The 8778-nt window shown below is 41.7% G+C and overlaps 1 long non-coding RNA gene across 1 annotated transcript; it reads left to right on the plus strand.

Moving 5' to 3' along the window:
• Nucleotides 1-1151: 1151 nt before the first annotated feature.
• On the plus strand, nucleotides 1152-2679 carry LOC135057827 (uncharacterized). Its single transcript, XR_010244395.1, has 3 exons — nucleotides 1152-1242; nucleotides 2120-2177; nucleotides 2610-2679. It is a non-coding gene; the product is annotated as an uncharacterized LOC135057827 (long non-coding RNA).
• The last annotated feature ends 6099 nt before the right edge of the window (nucleotides 2680-8778 follow it).

Here is an 8778-nt window from a genome sequence, read left to right on the forward strand (position 1 = left end):
GTGTCCAGTAGCCTAAGAAGCAGAGCCCTTGAACTCTTAAGAAGTAGGTCTGCTTCTCTCCCCTCACTCCCACGATGCAGGGAGCCTGTAGCCAGCAGGTCTCCCTGAAAATAACAAACCTAATAAAGTATTTTTCAGAGAAACTCTGGAGAGCTCCTCAGTGTGCATCCAGTCTCACTGGGCACAGAATCTAACTGGAGTCTGGAGGAGGGGCATAGAGGGAGGAGCCAGTTCACACCCATTCAAAGTCTTATAGTGTGCCCATGTCTCCTGCGGATCCCGTCTATACCCCATGGTTCTTGAAGCATCCCCAGCATCCTCTAGGACGTATGAGAAAATGGTGCTCTGATCTCTTAATATGACTTGAAACTTCTCATAGATAATGTGGAGTCCCTATGTGAGACCAATATCCCCATGTTAGCCCATTGACACAGATCATGCTACTTATACAGTACTGAAGCTGGCTTAGGTTGTGTAAGTGACTTGACATGTCAAGCTATAAAGGTAGGTATAGACAGTAGTCAGCCAACCTTACTAGTAGCAGGGACCACTGGTGCGCCCGAGACTGACCTTGAGTATTTAACCCTCGCAGAATGAACATATGGATGTATGCTGTTTGATCAATGTTACAAGTCATACCTAGAAATGCTTCTGAAAACACCAAATTTTGTAAAATCTCTCACCGATAATGCAGATGTATTAGCTTTGTCCTTTTCACTACAGCTCAAATGTAAGATTACTTTTGAACTAGATATTCTGTAAGCTATAAAATTTCTTTATGTTTCTCAGTACAATGTTAGATTCTTGTCCAAACACAAAAATACACCTACCATGTAAAGTATACGGAGCCAAAGACAGGATTTTGTGGAGCAGAGGGGGCTGTGAAATGAACATATCATGTTTCCCCCAAACCAATAAACATTTTAAGTGCAGGAACATTAGAACGGAAGCACAATGTAAATCATAATTTTTCCACATGGCATGTCTTCCCCCATACAAAATTACTACTACTATTTTTTCTTTTAACCGTACACCGCAAATTTATTTAGTACAGTGATATAGAGTGACATAGCATTGTGCGGGGTCCTGGCAGTAAGTGCAAAAACATTGTCTAATAATTTCCTTTTCCAAAACATCGACCCCAGATCCCTGCAGATAAAGCGTCATTGTCTGCCCGAAAAAATCCTGGCATCAATTATACAGAACAAATCTTCGGCGGGAGAGAAAATGCAGGAAGGGCAGGTAATTTAATGTCGTGTAGTGTGATTGTAGCTTGTCCAGAGTGATTGGGCCTGGTGGAAATGGTAGTGTTATCTGTCCCTGTAGGATCACAAACTTCACTTTTTAAAAAGAGGAAAAAAAAACAAGAATACTGTTTCTGGCTGTGCACATCTTATAGACACGCAGACCTTGAGAATTCATTTTTTTTCTTTTTTTCAAGAAACTGCTTTTTTGCTCTCCGAGAAATAGGCCTCTGGAGAGGATGTGTGCAAGACAGAGCAGCACTTTTTTTTTCTCCTTTCCGAGTTCCAGAAGGGAACCAGAACAGTTTTGCCATTGTGGGCTGCCTGGGATACTGTCAGTGAGAGAGAGAAAAAATGAGCAGGTGGTTTAAAAAAGAAAAAGAAAACATTAACAAGGATATGTCATAGGTTTAAAGTGTTTGAAGGGAAATTGAGCTGTTGCTTCCAATTTTTCACCAAGCTGTCTCCCTGATGAAATACAGTCATACCCACTTAAGTAATACCTTTAGAGAAGGAAGTATAGTATTTTTATTGGACACCCTTATTACGAGGGTTGTAGAAATGCATGGTTTTTGCAACCATGTATCCTTTCTAAAGCCCTTTCACCAGCCTGTAATCTTGATAGAAAGAATTTGGAATTATGGGGAAAAATGTTCCGCAGCGGGACTGCAACTGTGGTGTGTAACGAATAAACTGCTAAATGGCTCTGGATTGAATTTTGCCTTTATAGATACTTGTAATTTATGATGTCTAGTGTCAGCGTATTTGTGATGGTGTCATTTATTTTAAGGTTGAAATTAGCAATGCTAATGCTTGCAGCTAAATTGTTTCATTTATTCTCTGGTATGTTCTAAAGTTTTTTATTTATGCACTAGAAAATGCGAACACAGAAAAGCACTGGAGGAAATGCATCATTAGAACTCAGATTCACAGGTAATCAGTCATGCTAACTACCAGATATGACAGCAGAGACAGTTTAGTAATTACACTGAGGTCTGGAATCCAAATGCTACCTTAAAAAAAGATTTGGTTAAAATCCTATAAAATCCCTGTATTCCTGTGTTGTTAATGTAAGGAGACAATTGCAAATATTTTTAAGCAGTTGCAGGATATTTAGTCCCACAGAGCCGTATTCTGCTAACGTTTCAATTCAGTTTTTCTGCCGGACAACTAGATTATTTAGTACTTACCTAGTTTTATGCTAGACTGGCTAGAATAACACTGCGCATATAATAAATGTCATTATGTTTTCAGATTTATACATAAAGGCTCTGTTCATGTATATAATGAAATGGCTAATGGAAAATATCACTATAGATGGCACCATATTGATGAGATATAGAGTAATGTTTTGTATCTATTCAGGAACACTTAATGTCCTCCGATACGCAGAACCTCTGTGATCCCGACAAGCAGCGGGTATGGTGAGCCTGGTAACTCTTCTTCGCACTGAGCATGTACTGGCAGCGACAAACAAGAAAAATAAAATCACTAGGCACTGACACTTCAGGGTATCCGATGTATATAATTTTGCACTATTCTGGGTATACTGCAGCTTCATAAAGGAGACCACTGATTCTCCAATAAATCCAAATAGACAAACAACAAATAATGAAGTGCTGTACAACCAGAATTTAATATATTGATTATTTAATCCCAGAATGCAAAAAAAACCATACAAATACACATATGCACACACGGCCGGTGTTAAAATATATAATATACAATATAAGATATTAAAAACACCATGGAAGAGTTGGTAATTAATTAATAGTTATCCATGATCAAAGGATCTGTAATAAACACCATGACAAACTAACCAACTAATTTGTGGTCATGCATGTGACAAATGCTTATATTAACATCTTTTGGACACAGATCTGATTAAGGATATGAGGTCACAGGTTGTTTAAGCCAATTGCTGGATCATCTACATTGTGACTGTATCTGAGAGAGGTGACGCATGGATGTCTATAAAGATAAAAAGTGGCTACTAATGAGTTTTTATACTGATTGCCAACTAACCAACTGCATCAGTGATTTACTAATTACTAATCATTTGCTTTAAACCTCTTTTGTGATTGAGGATTTTCTCATGGTGTTTATTACAGATCCTTTGATCATGGATGACTATTAATTAATTACCAATTGTTCCATGGTGTTTTTAATATCTTATATTGTATATTATATATTTTAACACCGGCCGTGTGTGCATATGTGTATTTGTATGTTTTTTTTTGCATTGTGGGATTAAATAATCAATATAATTGATTCTGGTTGTACAGCGCTTCATTATTTGTTGTTTGTCTATATGTACTGGCAGGGCTTTGCGACCCAGTATCTACCCACATATTAATAATTAGAGATGTTCATGGACCTCTGTGTTTTGGTTTTGGTTCCAATTCATCATCGTGTTTTGGTTTTGGCAAGATTACCCTCAAGTGTTTTGGTTCAGATTTGGTTACTAGTTCGGTTTAAAAAAGTGATAGTCATTAATAAAAATCAATAAAAACAGCTAAAATGTTTGCATTCCAAAACACAAAATTTGAATTTAATAACTTGAATTCCAAATCGTAGGAAGATCTGAACTGAGACTTAGTTTGGATCGGATCTCCTCGGAAGTTCCAGACTGGGTTTTGGTTCAGTCTGGATCCACGAAATTTGTGTGGAATCGGATTTCTGTACAACTGAACCACACTTCTCTGTTAATAAATAAGGGACAAAGTTAACTTGGCACTTAGGCGTGAGGTTGCACAGACTTACATGTACAGTATGTGCAAATTTTGCACTGTAACATGGGAATTTGCTCTAGCAAGATACTGTAGCTAATAAAGAGGATAGTCCCTCTCTTGTGGTTCATGCGCCATTTCACACAGGACGCCGGAGGGTTAGGGTGGGCTGCGGCACTAAATCAGTGTCAGTGAAGGGCTGTGCAGTGCAGCTGTAGCAGACTGTGAAGGGCTGTAGGCTGCCTGCAGAACTAAGAATTGCCCATTCAGTGTGTGCATGAATAGGTCCTGCAACATCGGAAGCATGACGGCAGCAGACTGTAAGTGATTGACAGTCTGCTGCCATTTGGGTGGCGGGGAGGGGACAGCGACGGCCTCCGTTTGTGAAATGGAGGTATGTTGCTGCCATTTAGGGAATGGGAATAAGTCAGAGATCTCCCTCATAGGACAGAGATTTCCTGGCCCCTCTGACAACATTTGTGAAGACATCTGTACCATTTGTGAAGCTAAAGTTAGTAGATGTAGGCATGTTAACCATCTAGGCACCTCCTCCCTGTATTATCATTTGTAGTTCATGCAAGTTATTTATCAAAATCTGATAAAAATCCAGTCAAGTATGGTATTATTCCTCATACCTCATAAATGTACTACAGGGAAAGTTGCGGCAACCCAAGTAAGTTGTTATTTTCTTTTAAATTTTTACATTTTCTAAATTAATCAATTAAATGAATACATTTTAATCAAGTAATCAATTTTATTCAATTAATTAACCAATCAATCAATCAATCAATGCTTAACTTACCTGCCACTATATACTCCACCTACATTTTCATGTATTGCCCTGGGGCATCTTCTTTAGAAAAAAAAATTCTATGGGGTCATATAGTTAATTGAACTGCCATCCTTTCTGCCACTGTTGTGTCACAACTATATTTTTTAAGAAACTGCCATGTGTTTGTGCTGCTCTGTTGCTTCATTTAGCCAGCCAGCTTTTGGCCTATATTGGTGAACAATATTGTGAGCTGTGAGGTGGTCAAAATTGACAAAAATTAACGGGAAATTAATGTTATTGAGGTTAATTCTACTGTATGAACAAGAACATGCCCAAATTAAATGATTTTAGTAATAAAAAAATATCTGGATCCAAAACCAAACATGTGAGGGTGGTTTGGCCAAAACCAGGGCAGTTTTGGCAAAAACAGAAATATGCAGGTCGGTGCATATCTCTAGTAGCTAATTGGTGAATGATTGTGTCTTTCAGTACAAAGTTTGTGCCCACCTTTCTATAATGCCCACATATTGATGTGCAGTGAGGTTGGGGAGTCACTGACTGCTATCAGAGCCAGATTTACACACACACACACACACACACACACACACACACACACACACACACACACACGTGGGCATTATAGAAAGGTGCAGCTGTATGTACTGCTGGACATTTGGTGAGTTTTGATCAGAGATGTGCAGAAAAGATAGGCAGAGGAGGCAGTCCTCACCTGTCATAGACCAGTATACTCCAGACTTTTGACTATAAAAATGATTAGAATAATACAGAGAAGATATTTATCATATCTTCTTTGTATTTTTCATATCATGTTTATAGATAGAACTCTGTAGTATACTGAAGTATGACAGGATAGGCTCTGCCTCACCTCACCGCACATCACTGGTGCCTATATAAGCAATGCTAATAAATGATTGGGCCTAGTAGTGCTGTGTCACATTTGAAAGTGAAGGATTAATAGCATGATATCACACAAATAACTGCAATGCATCTAATTTATCTCTTAATTGAGTTGGATTCAGTCGCACCCATTATTGTGTCGGTTACCGCAGTCACATCTGCAGCTTTATGCTAATGCCACTACAATGTCCTTCTCTAGTGTATGTGTCCCGATGTGCAAGGACTGAGATGCCCACTTGCAGCATCTATAGATGTTGCATTACTGTCTGATGCATCTTAGGCACATCATCAGTCACACCATCAAAACTTTAACCTGCTCTATGGCAGGTGCAGTTTCTCCATCTGACTATGGTCTCTAATGTGAGCAGCTGTGCATCTCTGTACTCAACCGCTTTCAGTGACATGCCCGCAACACACAGGCGATGCTCCCTTAAGATGCAACATTCCCATGCGTCTTTTTAGCCACTCGTTACCTCCCAGTCGCCATCAATGAACATACATACAGTTCTTCTATCATGCATCTAACTTTGTTCTACGACTCTGTATAAACAAAATTGGGATGCATGTGCGGTGCACCTCAGAACCATGCGGAGACATAAAATCTACTACACTGCGTCCGACATCGCTGATGTGCCCTAAATGAGAATCAAGAATGAACAGCTAAATACCAGTACTGAGAACTGATTGTTTTATCAAAGGAGTTGTCCAAAGAAACACATAACACAGTGCTTAGACTGACTTTATACCTAGTACTGTACGTGTGCATGAATAGGATATGGAAACATTCAGGCAAAATTAGTATAGGATGAATGTTGTAGGCACAGACATACCTGTATGATAAGAAAGAAAAAAAACACATTAGGCACAAAATCATCTCTGGTTGGTAGCAAAAAAACCCTATGCTCAGAGCTGTATTAGGATCAGTGGCGTGCGGTGAGGTCAGTGGCTGGTGAGGCACTACAGCCATAATGTCTGCCACATCCTGCCGATGACCCCTACCGCCGTCGAGCCAATGCCCGCTACTGCCTCTGAGCCAATGCCCGCTGCCACCGCCAATGGCTTACAAACTCGCCCACCATCAACTGACCCAGGCCTCCTCCACTAATTTGCATCTCAGTCCGATGCCGCCAATGCCTTCTGCCTGCGTGCTCATCATACTTGTTGTATATTGTACATTTTTATAGAAAAAAAATTAAACATTTTGCAATTTTGTTGTCCAGGGCTTCCATTAACTTAATGGAGAAGGGTCTGAATTGGTTAAAAAAATGTAAAAAAAAAATGCGTGAGGTCCCCCTCCTAAGTATAACCAGCCTCGGGCTCTTTGAGCCGGTCCTCGTTGTTTAAATACTGAGAAAAAAATTGGACAGGGGTTCCCCGTATTTTGACAACCAGCACCGGGCTCTTAGTCCGGTCCTGGTTCCAAAAATACGGGGGACAAAAGATGTAGGGGTCCCCCGTATTTTTGAAACCAGCACCGGGCTCCACTAGCCAGGGACATAATGCCACAGCCAAGGACCACATTTATGTAGGTCCCTGCGGCCATGACATTACCCCCCCAACTAGTCACCCCTGGCCGGGGTTCCCTGAAGGAGTGGGGACCCCTTAAATCAAGGGGTCGCCCCCCCCTCCAGGCACCCAAGGGCCAGGGGTGAAGCCCGAGGCTGTCCCCAGCACCCCTGGGCGGTGGGTGCCGGGCTGATAGCCATGTGTGTAAAAAAAAGAATATTGTTTTTTGTTGTGGAACTAGAAGGCTCAGCAAGCCTCCCCCGCTTGCTGGTACTTGGAGAACCTCAAGTACCAGCATGCGGGGAAATAACGGGCCCGCAGATACCTGTAGTTCTACAACAAAAAAAATACCCAAATAAAAACACAACTCACACACACCGTTAAAGTAAAAATTTATTAAAACACACTTACACACTCACACATACTTACCTACATCCCACGCCGGTCACGTCCACTTGTCCAGTAGAATCCAATAGGGGTACCTGTAAAAATGAAAGAGAGATTACTTACCTACATCCCACGCCGGTCACGTCCACTTGTCCAGTAGAATCCAATAGGGTAGGGGTACCTGTAAAAATTAACATTATACTTACAAACTGAGAGAGAGAGAGTGTGAGGGCGGGATGTACTAAGCAGTAATATAGCGGTAAAACCTGTTACCGGCCCGATGTCTTTTCCCCGTATGTTCTATTAATCCTCAGCCTACTGCGCTGTCAGTTGCTTCCGCATCTCCTGTTACACGTGACTTCTTCGTCACGGTACCTGCTGTCATAGGTAGCCTATTATTCCACCACAGGCACTGTATGTACGAACGTACAGGACCCGTCACCTCCAGGCATATGTGCCATTGTTTAATGATCGGAGGTGATGGGTCCTGTACATTCGTACATACGGTGCCCACAGTGGACCAATAGGCTACCTATGAGAGCAGGTATCATGCAGAAGTCATGTGTAACAGGTGCAAGTGACAGCGTGGCAGGCTGGGGGTTAATTAAATACGGGGAAAAGATATTGAGCTGGTAAGACACACACACACAAAGGCTAACACAGCAATAAACCAGCATTTTAGCACCTTGTAATAGATGCAGCAAGTGGCGGTTCTCCATGACGGTGGCCCAGGTCGCTGCAGCAGGAAAAAGCAGAGAAGGGCTGGTGCAGAGTCATGCGCAATGACTTTGCAATGTAATTCAACAACAACGCAGCAAGGACCGCCAGGGGTTTGGATCATGCCAAATGACAGGGATAAGCAGGAAGGTGTGGGTGTGTGTGTGTGTGTGGGGGGGGGGTGTTCGAATGTGCAACTTGAAAAATTTGTTTTTCCATTGGCAGCATAGTTAATTTGTGTGCGGGCAGCTGAGTTACTTAAAAAAAAAAAAATTAGCATCAGGCAACGGATGTAGGGGTGTCCCCTTTGACTGACACACACACTAACACACACTAACACACACACACACACACTAACACACACACACACTAACACACACACACACACACACACTAACTACCTGCTGAGAGCCGCACGCTGCCGGAGGAGAGGGACAGTAGCTCCGGTCAGCGGGAGGGCGCAGGAGGGGGAGAGCCGCACGCCGCCGGAGAGGGACAGTAGCTC

This window comes from Pseudophryne corroboree, chromosome 3, assembly GCF_028390025.1.
Source record: "Pseudophryne corroboree isolate aPseCor3 chromosome 3, aPseCor3.hap2, whole genome shotgun sequence".
Classification (NCBI taxonomy): Eukaryota; Metazoa; Chordata; class Amphibia; order Anura; family Myobatrachidae; genus Pseudophryne; species Pseudophryne corroboree.